At 38.9% G+C, this 22,593-nt stretch overlaps 1 long non-coding RNA gene across 8 annotated transcripts in view; it reads right to left on the bottom strand.

Moving 5' to 3' along the window:
- The window catches only part of LOC139076785 (uncharacterized), a 143,009-nt gene that overhangs the window by 96,520 nt on the left and 23,896 nt on the right, over positions 1–22,593 (bottom strand). For 2 of the 8 annotated variants that reach the window (XR_011528737.1, XR_011528740.1), the window contains exon 4: positions 16,670–16,834. The exons of the other annotated variants lie outside the window; for them this stretch is intronic. This is a non-coding gene — a long non-coding RNA (uncharacterized lncRNA). The remainder of the gene's footprint in view (positions 1–16,669; positions 16,835–22,593) is intronic. 8 annotated transcript variants of the gene reach the window in all.

The raw sequence follows: 22,593 nt of genomic DNA, 5'->3' as shown, positions 1-22,593 counted from the left end.
AGCATTTTTCGTTGCACCAAATTACACCCGTGTACTTAGGTCTGTAAAAAGTAAGATGACCTGAAGTCTAGAATAACTGAAATCAGATGTGATTGGTTTGGAAAGGCTATGAGGAAACTAAATTATTTAGCAGAGGTTGAGAGAAAAAAACTTAAGATTCAGTCAGTGATATGAGGAGAGAATCTGCTTAAGGTCAACAGAGTGTAATATTCAGGGCCAGCTTCCCAGAAACATCATGAGGTGGCCAAATTTGCCATTGCTTTTCTCCTGGCCCTTGGTGACTGTTGGCACCTCATACTATTGCTCTCACTGGCCATCCATGCAGTAATCAGGACACTTTGGTTGCATGTGACAAAAACCAACTCAAATAAGCTTAAATACAACAGTTAAATGGAGGGATGGGGGCTCAAAGAATAAACAATCTAGCAGTAAAGTTAGTTTTAAGCATGATTAGTTTCAAGAGCTTGCACGCTCCCATCGCACTCTGCTTTATTCTGAGTTGCCTTTATTTTCACATTAGGCTCTTCCCTCCTGATGACAAGAGGACTTCTAAAAGCTCTAGGCTTTTGTTGCGGGCTCTCAACAACTCTGGCAAAGAGACTCCCCATTAGGTTTCATTAGCCCTAACTGGCTGGTTTTGAATCATACACTCATTGCTTAACCAATCACTGTGGCCAGGAATGTAATGATTTTATTGAGCAAATCCATGTAAAGATTTCCCCTAGTAGTGGAGGATGTGAACCCCAAACGAATGAATTAAGAATAAGGGAGAGCTGGTCTTCCTAGAAAACTCAGTGTGATTTTAGCCAAAATAAAGAGAGAGAATGAATGCTGGATCAAAACAAATGTCCACTAAAGCCAGTTCTGGACAACGTCCAGGATTCAGACCCTTCCTTACCTCTCACTCTTTAAAGAAAAGAGTCTTATATTTCATTCTCCATGGTGCTCCTAGGTGAATAAACTTCCTCAAGTACAAACTCGACCATCATAGCTCAATATCATAGCCTGGGAAATTCAGGAAGGATGGCAGGGAATCCTTTGGTCTTCCTTACTACATTCTTTGCTTGAGAACTCCCAGTGATGGTGGTCATGATTACTGTTGAATATATGTAGTTAAAATTTTCTTTCTTATTTTGAGCTATCTGCCTCTCTATGGTTTATCCATTGGTTCTAATTTTTCCCCCTGGGGAAATTATGTCTATTATGTGTTCTACATAATAGATGTTCACATGTCCAAAGGCAGGTTTATTCAACTGCTGTGCATAGAAGTGATTTCCAGAGATCTGACACCCAATTATTTCTTTATTTATGCCCATTTTGTCTCCAACATTATGCTATTTTCTCTTGGATTTCATTTTGGTTGGACCTTAGATTAGACAATCTTTTATTGTTGCTGTTGTTTTTCTTTTGCTTGTGTGTTTGTTTCTTTTCTTCAAATAGTCAATTAAGGAAGTAAAAGTTCAAACAATATTAAGCAAAGAATTATCTCTTTAAATCTTTTCTTGTCACCTATAGGCTTTCTATGCTAAAGAGCAATAGAAATATACCAATTTCATCTGTGAAACAAAAATATTCTGCATTCCTGTATACTTTTCTCTCTTGTTTCATTTATCAGGTTGTTTTACTCCAAAACAAACAAACAAGCAATTTGAGTCTTATAGAGAGTGTATACTTTATAATCTTGGAGTCTACAAAAAATTTATTTATTGCTGCAAATGGTTGGATTCCTGCTTGTGTGCCATGGGAACTGAATTTCTGCCCTAATGTTTTGGCACATCTTCAGTATACTTACCTCTGTAGGAGTGGTGTGTATCCACAATTATGTTATTTGAAAAGAATCTTTGTACTGGAAAATCCCATTGAGATGTAGCATCGCGTTTCCAAGGGTGTCTTGGGACAAGAAAGAATGGGGCAGTAATACACAACCACTTGGTTACATCATTCATACCAGAGAAATTATCATCCTACTGCTGACGGGGAACACTTGTACTTCTCTATTATCAAAGATTTTGCAGAACAGCTCAGCCCCCTCTATTCATTTCATTCCAGCTGTTCTAACACAAGGAATGAAACAGATTGTTTCTTTCTCTAAGCATACATTAAAAAGGACAATGGCATCATTTGGGGGGCTTTGCAAGGGGTTTTTGCTCAATTTGGACTGTGTGTGGAGCAAGCTCACTGCCTTATAACAAAAGCATAAAACTCAGTGGTGACAGGCAAGTCAAAGGCTAAAGAATTCATTAAAAGGAAGAAGCCCTAAATGTTCAGCCGTAAACAACAAGAGACATCAGAAAGAAAGCAGGGAAAAGGTAAAGGAGACCATGAGAAGGAATGTGCACTGGCTCAGCACTGCATCCTTTACAATCCTTTGGGAAAACTCACTCAGGGCTCCAACAGTTCTTTCCTGAATTTGTCCTACATCAAAGAGCCACAGACTTGTTCTTCCTTGAGCTTATTTTTAGGATCTTTTAAGTGTGCATAGATTTAAGGGATTTTTTGATACCAAAATACTCAAATTGTTTTAAGTCAAGTATCTGATCCTTCTGGTCATGCGCTCTGGAAGCATAAGCCTTGCCCTCTCCTTGGGAACCTTCATTTCTTCATATGGTATTCCTGCTGTATCTTACTTTCTGTAAACACCACAAATTTCTACCCACCTTTCTTATTCTCTTCCTTTCTTTTCACTTCCTACTCCTATTCTTCCTGAATGTCAAATACATGAATACATAGTTCCAGTCCCTTTTTCCACACCAATGGCAGACACTGCAAGTTAATCACGGAAATCTTATGGTGTATGAATCATTTTCAATATATATTCCAGGAAGTCATCACCAAGAGAGCAGAATTGAAAGGTGAGATGAACCATATTTTCACATCCTGGATCAGGAATGTGAAAACTTAGAAATCTAGAAAGCACGCAAAATACTTCTCTGACGTGAATTTTGTGAAGAACATCTCTTCTACTCAGCCCAATAATGATAGTAAAATCGATTCTCAATTCAAGATCACTGTAGGAGGCAATATCTTATCTTCAGTTTGGCTCATCATTTACTCCTCAAATATATATGGGTTTGGTACTTGAAGATTCTCCTTAATTTTTGAAACTGGTAATGTTCAGACAATTTTTTTAAAAAAGTACTATACTTTATTGTAAGCTATAAAAAGGAAGATAGTCTCTGTACGGGTCCCTTCTTCCTTCTACCCACATTCCATCCTCAAGACCTGTACTGGTAGTTAGCAGGGGGATTTGGTTTCACCTGTGAAAGAGGAGACCCTATTAGAAGCTCTTACCTCTATCTGGAAAGTTCCCTTTTGGGTGGCCTGTCTATTGGATCATATCCTACCTCAATCTTTCCATCCACAATACTAATGAGGTCTGTGGTCTTCTTCCTTCTAATCTAATAACAGACAAAAGGGATCCTTGAGGCCCACACATGGTCAAGTTTGGTTCAGGATGAATAAACTACACAGGGCATTGGTTTGCATCTGACATTACTGATAGGAATATACTTCTCTAGCATGTTCTCTTTCCTATGTATACTCCTGAATATCATGCAGTGGAGATAGGTAGTTATACTCAAAGATAAAGTGATCCTGATCTTGGCCATATAACCACAACAAACATGACAATGTTTGTCTAATTAAGGTGCGTACATATAAGGTATGTGTGGGAGGACATGGGGTAGAAGAGTTTGAATATCTTGATTCTGGCCATAAACTAAGATAAACATCAGACAGTAAACTTAGGCAAGTCATTATTCAAGGAGGATCTTCAGTCTGAAAATAGATACCTAGGCAAGGCTCTTGATTTGCTGACTTGGGTTTCACGGTTATAAATAAACTATTGGTGTGCTATACTCTCTCCATGATAGGTTAAGTCCCCAGCCTAAAGAACCTGGCTGGTTCTTTTTTTCCAGACCTGAGTTAATATTTCTTTTACTTTATTTCCTTCAACAAAATCACTTCCTCGGTGTCTCTGGCCCATGCTGCACACATCCACACCCAAATGAAAACACCATTTAACAGAAACAGCAACCCAAAAACCTACACAAGTTTTTTCCAAATGATTATGAGTCATTTCTGCCTCCAATTTCTAGTATTGCCTAAATTCTTGTGCACTGAATTGCTAGATAAAGTTATTTCTTTAAACCTGCCTTGGGTTCATCAAAACCCTTCCCTTTAACTTCCTACCTTCCCAACGCACTCTCAAACACATTGCTAATTTTGTTTTATGTTTTGTTTATAGAACTGTGGGTTTTTGAGTCATGGGGCAAGGGGTATTGTGTTAGCCAGATAAGTTTGGACATTCCTTTTCTTACATTCCATGGTGACCACTCTACCACTAAAAGAAGCTTTGTTGAGTCCTGAAGGAATTTGGTGAGAAAGCATCAGGATGGGGAAAGAACGAATCTTACACTATTAGTCAGTAGCGGATTCGGCATATCCAAGTACCTATTAGCCATCAAAAACTGCAGTCTTTACATGTCTATCTGGATCACTGATGCTTGAGGACATAGTGAGCAGATCTATCCTTCCTTCCCCTCCATAACCTCTAAAGCCTTTTCACCTTGGTCTAAACTAGGAACTTCACAGTGAGGAGATCAAGACAGACCAATGGGTAGTGTGAAGAAAATATCAGCAATTCTATTTGCTGATTTTCATCCTTTAAATTCTATTGTCTGTGTTTAACTGTACATTTATGAAAGTCATAAAAAATAAACACCCAAATAAATTTACATTGTGAGAGTGTAACCCCAATAATTTTATCGACTCAAAATAGTTGGAAGTCTCAGTTCCTAAATTACTTTCTGATGACACACCTTTGGGAATGTGCTCAGGAGAGTGACAGCTTCTTCCCGACCTTATTAAAACCTCGACAACAGTAATGACACTGGCCTGGGGGCCTTCAGAGGGTTTTTTCACACTTGATCTACTTTGCACATAGCACCGACATTTCTGCCTCCTTTTTGTAGTATCTCTCCTTCTTCCACCATCCTGCCTCCAGTTTCTCTCTCCTCAAGGAGCTGAGCAGAACAAAAAGCTATTACTCTCCTTTCTGAGAGAAACCTTGTGACTAAATAAATATTATGTTCCCTCTCTCTTTTCCTCTCCTGCTCTCATTAAGAGAAATTGGGTGTTCTGAGGTATTTTCCTGATCTGTGATGCTAGTAGGAAAGACAAACACCTCCTATCAAGACCTGATTCCTGGGCATGTGGGATAAGTCTCAAATGTTATGTAACAGAGATATCCTTGTATCTTGAATTGAATTACTTGCCATTTCTAACCCAGTTGAACTGGATTTTAAACTTAATGTTTGTATTATTTAACACAGTCCTTTCCCCTTTCCTATTTCTATTTAAAGACTATCGCATGTCAGAAGGAGGAATCATGAGATGTGCTTTATTCTTTTAATTCTCTATTCACTGTGCACAGTATCTTGCATTTAGTAGCCATTCAACCAACATTTGTGGAGCTGGCAGGACTTCAAGAGAGTGCTTCATACTAATCTAAGGCATTGATTCTCCAACCTTACCATGAGTCAGAATCACCTGGAGAACTTCTTAAAACACAGATTACTGGACCTCAAGGACCTCAACCCAGAGTTTCTGATTCAGAAGGTCTAGGGAGGGACCTTACAATCTACAGTTCTATCAAATTCCCAGGTGATAATGATGCTGCTGGTTAGGGACCACACTCTAAGAACTACTGATTGGAGAAGCTATATATTCTTTGTAAGCAGAGAAGAGAAGGCAAGATCTAGGAATAGAGAAACAAGGTTAATTTCTTAATGTTCATTTTCCTTATGATAACATGGCCACATATTTATAATTACTAAAAATAAACTACATCAAAACTAAAAGAAATAATGAGTAGATTTGGAATTATTTAAATTATATACGCTGCTATTTTTTGACAAAAATATCGATAACTAAAGATTTGGCTCTATAGTCAAAATAAAAAGGTAATATTTATACAGTATACAATTTTAAAGTTATTTTCAAAGAGGTAAAATTATTTATTTTGGACAACACCTTTCAAGTTATGGGTAATCATCCACATTTTACAAGCAAAGAAAAAGTCCAGAAAGATTGCTTTAAGAGTTCAGAGAGGTTGAGTAAGTTCGGCTCAAAGCCAAACAGCTAAGCAGTGCCGTTCTCATTAGCACTCAGAGCTAATGGTTTTAATTCTAGTCTCTGTCTTCTATCCCACATCTCTATCTTATATCTGATGTTTCAGTTTTGTGATGTCCCCAAGACTACTTAGGACAAAACTGAATATTATGCAGGCCAAAATCAAAGGAGTAAGGGAATTAGAATTCCCTACTGGAATTAGAGTTCCCGGGTTCTAGACTCATCTTTTCACTAGTTAACTACCACCCCAACTCTGAGTCCTCTGTCAACAGCCAGATCAACCTGGAGCTCTACCCTCCTACCTGTATCCATCCGCTGCCCACTTCGACCCCAATGACGTGGCGTTGAAGTGCTTCACCCAGGCCTTCTTGTCGCAGTCGTGGGAGGAGAGGCAGCACGCGGAAAAGCTGAGGCGGCTGCAGAACTAATGCAGGAGCTGCATGAGTGTCCACAACACCGAGAAGCCAGACTGCTGGGAATGGGGGAGCAGCCTGAAGGCTATAGGGTTGCGCCTTCCACCTGGAGAAGAGCGTGAAGCAGAGCCTGCTGGATCTGCACCAGATGGCCACCCACAAGAGGGACACCCACCTGTGTGAATTCCTGGGGATTCACTACCTGCAGGTGCAGGTCAAGTCTAGAGTTCGGGGGCTGTGCAAGATGGGGGCCCCGGAAGCCGGCAGAAAGTACCTCTTTGACAAGTTCACCCTGAACGACTAATGATAAGAACTGAGCTTGGACTGCCTTCCCCATAGAAACGGAGTGACTTCTCCTGGTCACCATGCTGGGCATGCCTATTCCAATATTGCCCTTCAGAAGCCTTCACCTAAGTTTTTTCTTCCAGTTTTACCATCTCTTCCAATAAACTTACATGGTTCGTAACGTAAAAAAACAAAAAACAAAACAACAACAACAACAAAAAAACCTGAGGCAAGTGTGTGAACGTCTCTGTGCCTCAGATTCATCACCTATAAATGAAAATAAAATCTGCTTTACCTTCTTCATAAGATTGTGTGAAAAACAAGTTTCATAATGTATTGTAACTCAATCTGTTTATTCATACCAACCTCATTGCATAAAGAAGCCAGAGAGGTTTTGGTATATAGAAAATAACTTAGAAATCTGTGAAGTATACTGGAGATTTAAGGTCTGATTTAGGCAGAGTGTGATTATAACAGATTATTTTAGTTAGCAGTCTCTGTATTGAATACAAGATAGATTAGATTAATTGTTACTATTAAGGTACTTAGAGCAAGTTATAAAATAAACAAACAAAGAACATGGCATGACCTAGCTAAGGATGTGATTTACTTGTTGGAACTAGTAAGAGTGGGGAAAAAAATGCTACAAGTGGTTCCATATCCTGAAATAAGTACACAATTCTGGTATGAGGAAAGGAACATCAGTAATGCAGCTGTTTCCCCAAAGGGGGGAAAACTTTGATTCAACCTTTCTCCTACCGACTTCTCTTCTTTCTTCTCTTCCAGAGCTTTCCAAAAAGTTTTGAAATATCTGTCTTCTGAATTTCATATTGTTCAATATCCTCATGTAATTTATTTTGCATCTACTAATGTGATCTTCTAAATGGAATATAAATTTAAAGCATTTCTCTTAATGACCCTAACAACCCTTACTTGCTAGAGTATGCTAATGTATTATTGCTAGAAGCCCAGTCCTCATCTAGTTATGTTCGCTTTCATTTAACTCAATTGAACCACAGGATGTTGGAGCTAAAAGCTACCTTAAAACAACATTGAGTCACCACTCCATCATTTCAAAGAGGAGGAAGAAAGGAGCCTAAACTAGTGGTTAAAAGTACGTAGCTAGTTAGTGACAAGGCTTCTACTAGAACTAAGGGATCCATCTCTCCCAAAACAACTTCCTCTTCACCATACCGTGCTACTCCCTCTGGAGTTTCCATCTTTACTTAGGAAACTGAAGAACAATGTTAAAGTCAAATCGAAGGCCCTCAATGAGAGGCAGACGATTCAGAAAAGAAGTGCAGAAGGTACTGAAAAAATTTAGATGGGACCGGACAATGTGCATTGGAATCCTGGACCTGTTTTTACTCAACACTGACATGAGGCATCTGGCTTCACCTCAGTGAGCTGTAACTTACTCTTTTTTGAAATGGGGACCAAAAACGCCTACACTGGAGGATTGATGATTTGATAGAACATGGCCTGGATGTAGTAGGTAAATAATAAATATATCCTCACTCCATTCCTTATTTCTCACATTGTTCCATCTTACTGCAGGTAATACCTTCCAGTGAGCATTATTCCTCTCTCTTGCGTCTGGTAGAATTAAATTCTTGAATCTTTCCCTCTCCTCTGTGACTGTTCCCTTTTCACCTCCTATGCTGCTTCCCCTTCTGTTCAGTCCTTACCCTTTCAGCATGAGTGAGCCCAAGGTCCCCTTCTCTTTCTCCTCTACATTTCTTTTACACACTTCTTTCAGGGCATCTACAATGAGTGAAGGTAGCCTACAATGAAGAGGGGATGCCAGCTGTATCCTTCGTCCCCCTCTATTACCTTCCTCTGTAGTTTGAGGACCCTTTCAACAGTGCCTTAACTCTGCTCTTAGTAACCAACAGCCATTATCCAGGCATTTGGAAAAGCGGTAATGACATATTCCCAACCTGGCTAAATAATGCTTCAACTGTGTGAATAGTAAATTTCAGAGTCTTTTGTCAATTCTCGTTTCATCCATTGTATTTTCAGCTTTAGGAAGTCTTCATTATATACCTGTTGCCTCAGTGAGATATGTGACACTTGTGTGAGTTCTGCTTTGACCTTCCACCCGTGTTGAAATATCAAGTTTGAAAGAACAAGTAGAAATAAAGGATATTCTTAATAGGGCCAGAGAATCATTCCCTTGAAAATTTCTCCATTATTTTGCAACTCTGAGAAGTCGCCAACATCATTGCGAGATTTGGCTTGTGTACACCTGGAAAATATGAGACTTGAATATTTCATGTTGACACTCTAGATTTACTTCCCCTGGGCTCGGGAGAGAGGTAAACTGCATGTGTTAAACCTATTGCTAAACTATAACTCAGCCTATGCCACAGGGGGCTTCCTGGGGGCCTCTTAGTCTTTCAATATTTACCCCCTACCTTTTCATCCTAAATGAGTTTATTTAGCCGTTTATATATTGGAACAAAGTACTCTTTAGGGTCAGCTTTAGTCCCAGGTAGAGAAGGCAGATGTTTATAGGCTATGATTTTTACAAAGTCCAAAAGCCTCCTACAAAAAATACTTTTCCTAAAACCCATAGTGAAATCCCCATATTAGTCACTTCCTTGGAATGAAGCAGTGAGAAAAAAATTCTCTGATAAAATTTACAAGTTATCTTAAAGTCATGACACATAAAGCCCCTTTCACTTACTGATCAAACTAGATAATTAGTCACTGAGAAGGACTAAAGAGAGGAAACTTGTGATAGGAAAGGGGAGGAAAAACAACATTTGGAGTATGTCCAAGCTTGGAAAGGCAACACAATCTGAAGAGTTGAAGGAAATGATAGAAAGGAGATATCACTAGAGACACCCTTCATGATCTTAAAATACTTGCTTAGGACCATCCCCAATGCTACACATCCGTACTTTCATCTGTCCATCCATCATCCATCCATCCATCCATCCATCCATCCATGTAATAAGTGTTTATTGAGTAACTTTGTACAGGGCACTGCACTGCTGCATTAAGGACACATAAATGAAAAGAACTCAAATCTTTATTCTTAAAGAGCTTGTAGAGAAATAAAAGCATCTAAATGAAATTTACAAGTCAGAGTCTTACACACTGTAATAGATATCAGCTCATGGTGCTGTGATAAGAACTGACATTTATTATCTTGTGGCAGACACTGTTCTATAGAAGTATTGTTCATTTAATTCTTCCAACAATGCTCTAAGGTAGATGTTATTATCAAATCCACTTTACGGACGAGAAAATGGTAATAGACCTTAAGGAACTTGCCCAAAAGAGACAGGCTTAGGATCTGACCCCAGATTATCTAGCTCCAAAACCCATTTTCTTAACTCTCTGTTGCATAGCTCTTAGGAGCCCACAGGAGTTAGAGACAAACTAAATAAAGTCCTGCAGAAATAAACATGAGCAATATTACCCAGATTCTAATGGTCATCTCTATTTGAATCTTCAGCTCGTCAGGAAAGAAATAGAGCTCGTCAGCTGAAATTGGGAAGAATACAGGGTTATTATAGCCATTGCTTCATTCTCTAGAGCCTCAGTGTAATCAACATGACTGGTTACGAGCTTAAACATCAAGGCTATTATTCATTGGCAAACTGGATCCTCAAGGATTAAAAAGGGTTAGTAGGACACCTTTGAATTTTTATGATTTGGCCATTTTCCTTGTGAATAGAGACAGGCACTGGACATCTCTCAGGCTCCAAAAGAAGATAGATGACAAAAAAGAAAATCTAGGGAGGCCAGTGAAGATTTGTGAGAAAGACAAATTTTGTCAGTATAGGGAGGAGACCTAGGAGACTATAGCATCTAATTTGATACACTTATAAGCCACAAACATGTCTGAATGACCAAGAGCCAGCCACCACCACAAAATAACCAGGATAGGTCTGGAGTCAGCAGGGAAGAGCTGGGAAGAAGGCCAGGCCGATAATGAAAGGGGGCATTAAGGTACACATTAAACTCTCTAAAGGGGAAAAAAAATAAGCAAAATTTCCAAGACATCCCTAACAAAAAGTTGAAGTATTAACATTTTTGCTAAAGTAGCAAAAATAGCAAATTTGCTGCTTTCACTAAGTACATTATATTGCTTTTTTTTTTTTCTTGAAGTAGGGAGGTGGTAAAGCTCCACTGAGCAATAGTAAGTGAGGATGTAAGAGACTTTTCAAAAGTAGTACTTCAACAAATTATTTGGAGTTTGAAGGGAGCAGTTAATTTTTCTGGCATTGAGAGCTCAGCATATTTGGAGCTGGCATCCAATGGCTTAGTCCAGTTCCCTGAGCGACTTGGGATCCCAGATGGGAGAGAAGCTGTCTTATTTCAAGGAGTAAAACTGCCATTGGAACCCAGGGTGCTTGATTGAAATTTCAGACATCTGATTTTGTCAGAGTTCGGATCCCTTTCCTTTGAAATGCCCTGCCTTAATAACCACTTTAACCCATTGCCAATCTTTCCGGCAAACATGTCTCCCTGTGATTGGGAAAATTAATGAACAGGCACTAGCTAATATAATTAAACCCAAACACTCCTGATTTCAGTCTTAAGAAAAAGCCACTGCCCTGATTTTCTCTTGACAACACAAAAGTCTTGCCATCCCTGCACTGTTTAATTATTGAAATGAACTGTAACAGTACACCGGATGGGGGCAGAGGTCGCTGAGCAGTGCTGGAAGTCAGAAAGCGGGCAGGGGTGACAGAGGGCCTGCCAACGCCTCAGGCTGCAGCTACAAACCCACACACTTGTTCTCAGGCAGCCAGCCTCTGATAGGTAGCCTGATAGCGAGACTAATTTGCTAGTATTCCAAAGGTCCAACGGTGCTTGCTTGTTTTAAGACAAGCCAAAATATGCTCTGGTGACCACCACGACATTGCAATTCCCATGCCCTACCACATTCCTCTTTTCAGATCCCAGGCATTTTTTTTTGTCTCTCTACGTGCAGTCCAGGATGTAGACAAAATGAATTCCAAGTGACCTATGTGGGGGTGGATTTTTTTTAGAAACAAACAGCAAATTAAGAGGAAAAAAAATCCTGTTCTCACTTTTTTTTTTTTATGGAGGGGGTGTATATGTTTATTTTCTCAGAGATACTTTCTGGCAGTGACAACAGAACTCAGTTCTATGGAAGTATCTTTTTTTTCCCCCAAATTTTAAAATGCTAGATATTAGCCCCCTATTTTTGTTTTCTTCTCTGCCTCCCAGACCTAACAGAATTATGAGAACTGCTTTCTTTCAACAAAGATGTCCAATGTCCAATTTTCTATGATTCTAGAATAACAACATCTCTTGAAAAGGTAGGAAGTTTTTTTCTAACATGTCGTTAGTAATATTTAGACTATTACCAAAGAAGATGGGGAAGAAAAAAGCTGGAAAAGGTTGTTAGAAGTGTTAACACTGGGTAAATCGGAGGAAAAGTGTGAATTTTCAAATATATTATTATTTAATTTTCAAGATTATTATTTAATAACTAAGAAAAATTATAAAAATAACTACATTCAATGCTTTGATAAAAAGATAATTTCTAAACATTTTGAGTGCTCTGAATTACAAACATAACTTTTTTTTTTAAAGAAAAAATAACTATCAGAAGTGATGGGATTTTTTTGTAGTATCAAATATGGCCTGAAACAAACTTGTCCTCAATCTTTCTATTCTACCCCATTCTCTTGGATGCTACCCTTCCTCCACTCCACACTTAGTACCACTGGGACTTGTTATTTCTCTCATCTTATTAAGGCTCTAAGGCTAAGCAACAATAAAGTCTTAAAGGGACTTGATAACCTTTCAATAATAAAATGTGGGTATACGGTCTCTTTTTTGTTTTTTGTGAGGAAGATTGGCCCAGAGCTAACATCTGTTACTAATCTTCCTCTTTTTTGTATGTGGGATGCCACTACAGCATGGTTTGATGAGCGGTGTGGAGGTCTGCACCAGGGATCTGAACCCCCTAACCCCAGGCCGCCTGAGTGGATGACATGAACTTAACCACTACACCACTGGTCTGGTCCCTGTAGTCTCTCTTTAAGACCAGCAAATATGACAGGAGGACCAGATATCACTGTATTTGCACATCATTTTTGTCCCAACTGTACACCTTCGAGAGCGAAAGGGGGGCAATTAATGATTGCACCAGTTCAAGAGGCCTAAACCAGAACTATCCCAGGTACAACAGGAGACCTTATGTCTCTATCTACATATTTGGTAATAAAGAAACTCATGTTTAGACATATATTAGATGGCTTTATCTTGTCTTGGGGTAGCCAGACTACCCCCCTCTCCTTTTGTCTTTCATTTACTGCCCCTATCCCTCAAGCTGAACTCCTGGATCAAGGCTGCTGGCTTTCTAGGGTCTCAACTCAACCTTTGCCATCACCAGATAGTCTCCAGTCTTACTAGATAGGTTTTGTGGGACCAGACCAGACTTCTGGAGTGAGAGTGCTCTATCATCACCCAGCCCCTTTGTCCCAGTCTAGCTGTCTGGGAACCAAGAATCCCCAAGTGAGAAAAGCTTCACCAATTGTGCATCCTTCCTTGGGTGAAACAATAAGGACGTGTGAAAATGCAACAGGACTCTATTATAAGGTGATAGAGTAGTACACGAATTTAGCCAGGGGAAGAAATCCTATTCTCCATGATATTATAGTGCATGTAGCAAGAACTTGGCACAGCCATGATGAATTTAGTTCTAGATGTCTCCACTTACAAATATGATACACAAAGTCCCTAGCAGTCCGTTTGGATAAGTTTTGTGAGAATGACTAACAGTGGTTTTCAAACTTTAGTATTTAAAAGAATCACCTGGGGCCACTATTTAAATGGTTTCTGAGTTCCACTCCTCCGCAAGTTTAATTAGATGCCCAATAATCAGCATATTTAATAAGCTCATCAGGTGATTTGGATATAAGGGGTTTATGCAGCCAAAAGCCCTGGTAAAGGACTCATCTTTCTCAGTCATTCTCTTGCCAACTCGCTGGATGCTGTGGTCCTATACGTAGCCTCTTCTGACAGCCTAGAAGTCCTCATATACTGGGAGGGATGTGCGGACCTACCTAAGACTGGAAAACAGACTTCCTCCTTCCTATAAAAGTAGCATGGTGTACGTCCTGGGAAAATAGACCAATTTTGGCGTAGGCTTAAAATTAAGGACTAAGGGACCTGGCCCCGTGGCCGAGTGGTTAAGTTCGCGCGCTCCGCTGCAGGCGGCCCAGTGTTTCGTTTGTTCGAATCCTGGGCGCGGACATGGCACTGCTCATGGAACCAGGCTGAGGCAGCATCCTACATGCCACAACTAGAAGGACCCACAACGAAGAATATACAACTATGTATCGGGGGGCGTTGGGGAAAAAAATAAAATCTTTAAAAAAAAATTAAGGACTAAGATCAGTCTCCAGAGAAATAATGTTAAGTGTAGCCTAAACCCAATTCTGGAAAAAACTGTGATTCCCTTTATGATCCAGCCTTGGCAAAGAGAAGTTAAAATGTGGCTCAGCCACCTCAGTGATGTACGGGAACAGACTACAAGGAACAAGAATGGAAATTACTGTTAGGGGAGCATCTGAATTTTTCAAGCAAGGTGAGCTTTCCTCCTCAGTTGTCTAAGTTAACATTCGAATATGAGAAGAAATCCGGCCTCTGAAAACTGTACTTAATCCATTCTTTAAATAGCATCAGAGCCTTTTTCATTTCTCTCCACACTGCATTTTGTTGTTTTTGTCTCGGAGGCTTTAACGCAGGGCCAGGGCTTGTACTGGGAGGCCCGCGGCTTACAGGAAATAATGACCTGTATATATTTAGTTGTTCAAAGGAAATTAGAGTAGCCTGATTTTTATTATTCCCCATTGCCCCACGTTCTCTGGTGTAATAACTTGCCCTGTTCTCTAATTTACTTTTACATCATCGGAAATGTATACCATTTAGCCCAGATTCTCCCATGACCAATCAGGACCTGCTGCTAGCTAGGTTAACAAAACCTTCCAGGGAATGGGGAGCCCTCCTAATGCAGACCAGCCAGAGACACTGAAGAGCTGATCTTTCTGGAAAGTATGTGAGCTGGAGAAAGTAATTTCCCAACTTCTCTTAGGTAGCCGGTGACCACTATATGCCCCTGCTATTGAATGTGACAGCTAACCTTTTCAAGACTTTTCAAGTCCATTTAGATTAACCTTCTCCTGTAAAAATTTGTAGGCGATTTCCTTCTATTTCTTTTTTTTAATTGTTAATCTATCAGTGTATTTCCAGTGGCGCTGCCTCCCTGTCCTGCCTTTCCTTCTTTCTTATCCCATCTCTTACCAGCAAACTCGTATATTCTCTTTAATGTTAATATCTCAAATGTAAAATTCATGTGTTTGTAGTTTTAATTTAGATGAAGAAACTTATCTGTCTGGTTTTTTTTTTAAGTATGAGTAGATATTTAGATTATAAATGCATTGGAATTTTCCTGTTCCATAGCACCTATCATTTGTATTTGCTAGAATACTTGGTGATAGGAAGGCTACAGTGGGAAATATATCTTTTTTGGAGATAAATATCACAATATCTTCAGGACAATGGCGAGTTAGGTTTTTTTTTTTTCATTACGACATTACATATGGTTTACTGACTCAAGATGAAAGTAACATTTGAAAGGTAGGCAAAACTGATTTTTGTTGCATTCGGTCTGTTTTGGGGGAACATTTAATAAAGTTTGGTGGATTCTCTGGATTCTGTTACAATAGTTTAAGTTGTGTGTTCTTTAACTGGCAGGATTTAGCAGGATAAAAATGAAGAGACATAGTAAGTAGTTTTAATAATCACAACTTTTGAAATTCACTCCAACATGATCATATTTTAAGAGCTCAATAAATTTGGCCTTTATAAACTTTTCTTCATCCCTTCCCAAACATCTCTTTTCGGTCTGGGCAGTTGCCTCATTATTAAATAGGTTCTCTGTTCCAAAACAAACTCAAGTCACTCATATTCATTTACTTTAATCTCCCTCAGCCTCAGATATTGTAAGATTAATTATTGGTGTTGTTGTATCCCCTCCCTGCCCCTTCTGAAACAGCAGCAATCCACCTCATTTTCCTACTTACAATTTCTTAAAAAGAACATTTTTCTTTTTTAATACTCTCTCAAATTTGATACCTCTGAATGTTCCTCATTTCTTCCTAAATCTTAACTAAATCCTCCCAACCCTCCTAAAATACTAATCTCTGGTTCTGGTTCAGGGGACAATTTTTAAAACAGTTGCTACTTTATAGTGACTTTAATGACTGAACCATAGTTTTATGATGGGAGCTTAGGCAGTTTTTCTTACCAAATCACCTGCCTTGCTCTAAACCCTAATCCTGGGTAATATGGTAACTTGGCTGGATCTGTCTTCAGAGGTCACAGAAATTCTTTTGTGATACTCTGGCTCACTAACCCTCTGAGGACCTTTGAGCTTCAGGAAAATTTGGGATATGAATAGTTTATACCTCAGATGTATTTAAATCAGCTAATACTTGTCCTTTCCAGAGAGTTCACCAGGTGGTTGACAATGGAGCCAGGGGTTAGGGAGGTGGATAGGGAATAATGTAGTGGAGTGGAGAAGAGAAATACTGATTGTTTTCTCTGCAGTGACAAAAATATTCAATTGCCAAAAGTCAATTTGACAATATTCATTCCAATTAATTATATTCATTCCAAAATAATTTTGTAGGGAATCATTAAAAAAATATTATGGCATGATAGATAGATAATATATGGAATTATTTCTCTTAAGATAGATATAATGGGTTTTGCTCTATATGTATTTCCCTTCACCTTTTTCCTAAAGGTTTATGCATGGAATTTAATTCTATTCCACTTACCTATATGTTTATCTTTATGCCAATACCAAGCTGTCTTGATTACTGTAGTTTTGTAGTAAGTTTTTAAAAGAGTATGTTCGAGTCCTTCAACTTTGTTCTTCTTTTTCAAGACTGTTTTGACTCTTCTGGGTCCCTTGAATGAATTTAGGACCAGCTTGTCAACTTCTGCAGGAAAACCAAGTGGGATTTTGATAAGGGTTGTGCTGAATCTGTAGATCAATTTGAGGAGTATTGCCATCTTAACAATTTGTTAAATCTTCTGATCCATGAACATCACGTATCTTCCCATTTTAAGTAACTCATCTTTAATTTCTTTCAGCAATATATTTTAGTCTTCAGAGTATAAATTTTGCACTTCTTTTTCTAAATTTATTCCTAAGTATTTTATTCTTTTTCATGGAATTGTTTTCTTAACTTTGTTTTCACAACGTTTGTTGCTAGTGTATAGAAATACAATTAAATTTTGTATTTTGATGTGTACCCTGTACCTTTGCTGAACTCATTTATTTGCTCTAAGTTTTTTAATGTATTCTTTAGGATTTTCTATATACAAGACCATATTTTCTACAAATACGGATATTTAATATTTCTTTTCCAGTAAAGATGTCTTTCATTTCTTTTGCTTACCTAAATACTCTTGCTAGAATCTCCAGTAAAATGTTAAATATAAGTGCCAAGAGTAATATCTTTGTCCTTTTCTTGATCTTATGGGGAAAGCATTCAGTCTTTCACCATTAAGTGTGATGGTAGCTACAGGTTTTCCTAGATGCCCTTTGTCAAGTTGAGGAAGATTCCTTCAAGTCCTAGTTTATTAAGTACTTTTATCATGACAGTGTTGGATTTTGTCAAATGTTTTTTCTACATCTGTTGAGATGATCATGTAGTTTTTGTCCTTTATTCTACCGGCATATGTATTACATTAATTGATTGCTAGATGCAAACCAACCTTGTATTCCTGGGATAAATCCCACTAGTTTGTGGTATGTAATCCTTTTTATAAGCTACTGGATCTGGTTTGCTAGTATTTTATCAAGGATTTTTGCATCTATATCTATAAGAGATATTGTTCTGTAGTTTGCCTGTGATGCTTTTTTCTGGTTTGGGTATCAGGGTAATACTGACCTCTTAGAGTGAGTTGGGAAGTATTCTCTCCAATTCTAACTTATTGAAAAGTTCATGAAGAATTGGTGCTAACTCTTATTAAGCATTTGGTAGAATTCATCATTGACGTCATCTGGGTTTGGAGTTTCCTTTGTAGGGAGGCTTTAAATTACTGAGTCAATCTCTTCACTTGGTATATGTTGCATGTTGCCCTGAACTGTATGTTTGCAGTTCCAAAAGTGGAGGCACTTTCTTCTTATTTGCAAAAGGAAAAACTCATTGAAAAATTATCTTTGGTGTTATGATGAGAGAAGGGAAGAAGTAGTCCTCCAAAGGCGGCAGCAAGTAGAGAAGAGGGGGAGACTTCCCTGGACTGGGGAGGAATTAGGTGTATCAGGCACTGTTTATGGCATAGTCCTGTGGAGGGGCTAACATACTATAGCAGGGATGTGATGCAAGTAAAGACAGTGGACATGAAGTTTGGACTTCTAGAATCTCCAACTTTCCCCTGCCACTAGGAAACCTGAGAGGTGCAGAGACCTGAAGGCGTCTGTGTAGCCTGACACAGATGGAGCCTCAGCAATGCATAACATGGACTTTTGACTAATGGCTGGAGGAGTCCCCCAACAATTTGGCTTTACCTAAAACCTATGGTAGAATGAGGGCTTTGTTAGATTTGAATGTATTTAAATAGAATAAAGATAAACATCTTAGTTTGTTGACTAAAATTTGTATCTAATTCAGTAGGAAGTCATTGACATGTTACTTCTTCATAGTTCTCCACAGTAGACCAGCTAGGCCTGACCAGTCTTGAAGGACTGAAATATTCAAAGCTAAGTCATCTAGAAATTGTTCTAGGATTCTAATTCCTTTTAGTATAACACAGAGATTATGCTCCCTGATTCCGGAGCCAGAGTGCCTAGGATTAATGCCTGGATCAAATACTTAATAGTTATGGGACCTCAGGCAATTTACTTAGTCTCTCTATACCTCAGATTTTTTATTTTTAAAATACGGCATTATATGGCAATTATTTATTTCTCAGTTACTATTATAATTGATATTATTTCCAGACATAACTAGCTGAAGAGCTAAATTCTATGTGATGTGTGCTTCTTATTGAAATTACCAAATATCTTCCTTCTTCACTACTCCTGCCTCTGATATGGCATCTTCATCCTTGCTGTCACCAATTGTCAACATATCTGACATCTTTTATTTTTTCTTTTCCACATTTTTAAAGATCTAGAGACTCTTCTTTGACATTATCTTTCATAATCCTTTCTTTTTCTCCAAACCCTTATGGTTTTTACTCATACTATGGAGAAACCCTCTTAAATCTTTGTGCCTCCAATGTTGCCTTTTCTAGTGAACATTTACTGAGTGCCTATATCCACCAGGCTTAGTAGTGGACTTTAAAATGCACTGTCTCAAATCCACATTAGAGCCCTACAGGATAAGTGTTGCCATACCCATTTTACAAATGAAGAAACTGGTGAGGAAAGATTCGATGACCTACCCCAGTTCACTCAGCTAATGCATGGCAGTTCTAGCACACAGATTTGGTCTTCTAAGTCTTAAGTCCATGCTGCCTTTTATTCTTCAAGCTGCTGCCAAAGTAATTTTGCTATGGTGCAGCTTTGATTATAGCACACACTCAGCTCAATGGGTCCCTATTGCCCATAAAATAAACCCTAATCTCTTAGCTTTAAAATTCAAAGCCTGCTTTAATCTGGCCCAAATCTACATTTCCAGCCTCTCTACTCATTGATCCTTCTCACACCCACTACATGCCAATCAAAACATATAGCTTTTCATTTCCAAGCATGATGTACTTCCCTGCAAGGATGCCCTTGCCCATGCCCCTCCCTTCTACTAGAGTATTCCACCCAGTGCCACGTCCACCATAAGTGCTTTAAGTTTCAGATACATGCAAAATCTCCTGCTCTGTGCTCCCATAGTAGTTTGTGTATAGCTGCCTTATAACTTCCATCTTTATGCTTAATGAAGAAAAAAATACCAGAGCTTCTTTGTTGATGAACATGTACCAGTGCTAGGAGGATTGGCGCACCATTCTGCATTCCCCACAAAGGAGACAGCTCTGACCTGGAGCCCATTGAGTGAAGAATTGTGTTGCTACTTTTCTGCCCAATCATCCATCATTTCAGTAAATCCAAATGAGTATGCCCAGCCTGTGGGTATCATTGATGTGACCCCGTGGGGCTTTATTACCATCTTGCCCATTTCTTGGGCTTATATTAAGACAATGGGAGGCAAGAGCCTTAAACAGACCAAGGAAATAGCTACATTAAATGTCAACTGCATAGCCAAGTGATTAGAAAAACACTACAGAGTTTTTTTCAAGGGTTCAAGAGGGCATGCATCTCTTGAGTTTATTTTGGACACCAGGCCCTTCAAAACGTCTGCAAATGGCTGTGGATGTAGCCAAAAGACTCCAGTATCATAGTACCGTAACCTGTTAGTACAACTCCTTTCTCTTAACTCAATCTCCTGGCTAGTGGCTGAGTGATGGACCATTCAGGATAAGACTTCACTTCTTGGATGCATTGGCTACATTACACATCTGACTGCAGCAGCATTTGCAGGAGGGAGAGAAGGGGCTTGGAGGGAGGTGGTGATTGAAGTTACCACCCAATATTTCCAAGTCATATTCCAGCTCCAACCTTGATATTATTTTGACATTTGATAGAGTGATTTTCACACTTGCCCAAAGCCCAGAATTGTCCAAGTGCCTGACGCATAGTAGGCACTCAGCACATATGTGTTTAATAAACGAGAGAATGAATAGCTAGGTAAAAACAACAACAAAAATGAAACAACACAAAGTCTGAGTCCTACAACTACTGAATCCAAATTTCCAGGGGAAAAGCCTAGTAATCTGTGCATTTGACAAGCCCCCCCTGGATGAATGCTATCAGGCAAGTTTGGGGCACACTAGCCTAGGACAGAGGTTTCCAAACTTTAATCATCAGAATCACCTGGGCAGTTTTTAAGACTTACAGATTGTTGGGGCCCTACCTTTAACTTTGTGAATCAAGGTTGAATTAGAGGAATCTGTGTTTCTAAAATAACTCCTCGGACAGTTTCAGATATAGGAATCACTGGAGCAGAATATATTGTTTTGAATTTGCTCACATGCTGAGCTGAGATCAGACTTAATAGGTAATAAGACCAGCTTTGTTCTTTAAAAGAGAACTCTCTGGTTTGGTTGACACAGGTGTATGTATTTGTCAAAACATTAAACAGTACACTTAAAATTTGTGCATTTCACTGTATGTAAATTTTATCACAAAAAATATGTGAAGAAACATTAAATTCTAGTAATAAGATGCATGCTGAAGTGTTTAAGGTGAGGTATATTGACGACTGGCACATACTTTGAAATGCATCGAAAATTAAGGTGGATAGATGGATTAATGGATATGTGATAAAGCAAACAAAGCATCATTGTAGCATCTGGGTGGTGGATATGTAGGTTTTCACTCTATAGTCCTTTCAAGGTATCTTTATGTTTGAAAATTGTTATAGTAAAATATTGAGGAGACAAAACATAGAAAAAAAATAAATACCAGAAAGAGGTGAAATTGAAAGGATATCAGGGGAAGAGAGTTTGAGGGAAAAGCTCAGAACTGGCTGGGAAGATAAGGCTGTGTGGGTTCAGCTGAAGCAGGTAAGTAAAGGAAAAACTAAGAGCAATGAGGAAGATGATGGCAATGGAAAGTAAAAATGCATTGCCCTGAGAATGGAAGCAAAGTGTTTCATATTCCAATTCATTAAATGTATGAATTATTAAGTGAAGTAAAGGATATGACTAGATAAGAATTTTGGCATCACGAGGACTTTGGCTTCCACATGAAATTACTGGCTTGGTGTGTTTTATACATTATTTCTGGATCTTAGTTATTTATTCAACTTTTTTTTAGGGGAGTGCCTATCCAAAATTGAAGATATTCCTGGGAATTAGGAAGGAGGGACGAGGCCAGCAGTAGCCATTTTCCATGTAATTAATTAGTTGGACAGATTCGTGTCAGAGTAACTGATATGGATGTTATGTAGTCATCTGGGAACACATTTTATTTTCCATGTTATCCTAAAAGTACTGGAGCACAGAAAATATGTCTTTTTCCATGCCTAGCTTAGTGCCTTTCATATACTGATGCAGGGTTCAGGATTCTTTGGCGAGGCCTGGCAGTTGATTTTCAGTGCAGAGTATTCAGGGTGCAGCATTATATGCACCCACTAGTGGTGAGTTAGGCAGGTGAAGGGGTGTTGAGTGTCTCTTCAAGGGTCATAGAGAAAGGGGAGGCACAGCTTGCATTGAGGCAGAGTTGGGTGTGGCCCCATACGCTTATGGGCCATGATATGGACAGCATAAAGCAAAGTTTTTCAAACTTGGCACAATTTGCTTTTTGGAACAGTTAATTCTTTGTCATGTGGGCCAGTTCTGTGCCTTGTAGAATGTTTAGCAGCATCCCTGGCCTCTCCTAACTAGATGCCAGCACTCCCTCAGTTATGATAATAAAACATATTTCCAGACATTGCTAAATGTTCCCTGTGGGGCAAAATCATGCCCAATTGAGAACCACTGGCTTAAGGCAATGAACCAAGAAGAAGCATCTTGGGAGATTCGAATCCCAAAAGTCATATGAACCACCTGGATGAAACATCACTTTGAAGGAGCTCCCCAAAGAGGAAGAATCTCAGTATCAAAGAAACTAGTTGCAGGTAAAGTTTTGAAGGGAATGGTAAAAAGAGAAGCCTAGGGCAATTCTTTAACCCAACTAACATTGCTACTGAAGCCA

Source organism: Equus przewalskii, chromosome 17 (assembly GCF_037783145.1).
Source record: "Equus przewalskii isolate Varuska chromosome 17, EquPr2, whole genome shotgun sequence".
Classification (NCBI taxonomy): Eukaryota; Metazoa; Chordata; class Mammalia; order Perissodactyla; family Equidae; genus Equus; species Equus przewalskii.
This window is presented reverse-complemented; position numbering and strand designations above follow the sequence as displayed.